Raw genomic sequence first — 589 nt, forward strand, 5'->3', positions numbered from 1 at the left:
ATACCACCAATGGAATGGCCTTAACAAGCAGGAGTTTGTTCTTATAATGCAGAAGCTAGAAGTTCAAGTTCAAAGTGTCAGGCTCTAGGGGCTATGTGAAAGCCACTTGACCTTGGACGTCAGCTCTGCCTCTTGTTCCTAGCCCACTAAAGCTAGAGGCATCTCCTCACTCAGGCAGCTACTGGCTGCTCAGGCTAATAAGCCCAAGTTCAACAAATAAAATGGCACAGTCTCGATGTTATCAAACAGCACAGCAGGCCATTAATTCAAACCCATTGAAAGTCCAAGACTGGCAGAGCATGGAAGGCTGCTGAACAAGGACTCGGCTACATGCAGGGTTCAATCATGCCATAAGCTGGAGACCATTCACAAAGCTGCTGCTTATATACAGGAAGCAGACCACAGTACTGAAGCAGCTACTCAGCTGCTTGTGGTAGATCCCACCACCATGCAGTTGATTGCCAGTCTCATCATGAGGAATAACTACCACCAGCTGCCCAGCCACTCAACCATGCCCAACCAAGTTGACATACAACTTTAACTACCACAGCAAGGTATGGGAAGAATTGAAAGAATAAAAAAAGTGAGA

Source organism: Orycteropus afer, unplaced genomic scaffold, assembly GCF_000298275.1.
Source record: "Orycteropus afer afer isolate SDZICR_OR568_19922 unplaced genomic scaffold, OryAfe1.0 scaffold00261, whole genome shotgun sequence".
In the NCBI taxonomy this organism is placed as follows: Eukaryota; Metazoa; Chordata; class Mammalia; order Tubulidentata; family Orycteropodidae; genus Orycteropus; species Orycteropus afer.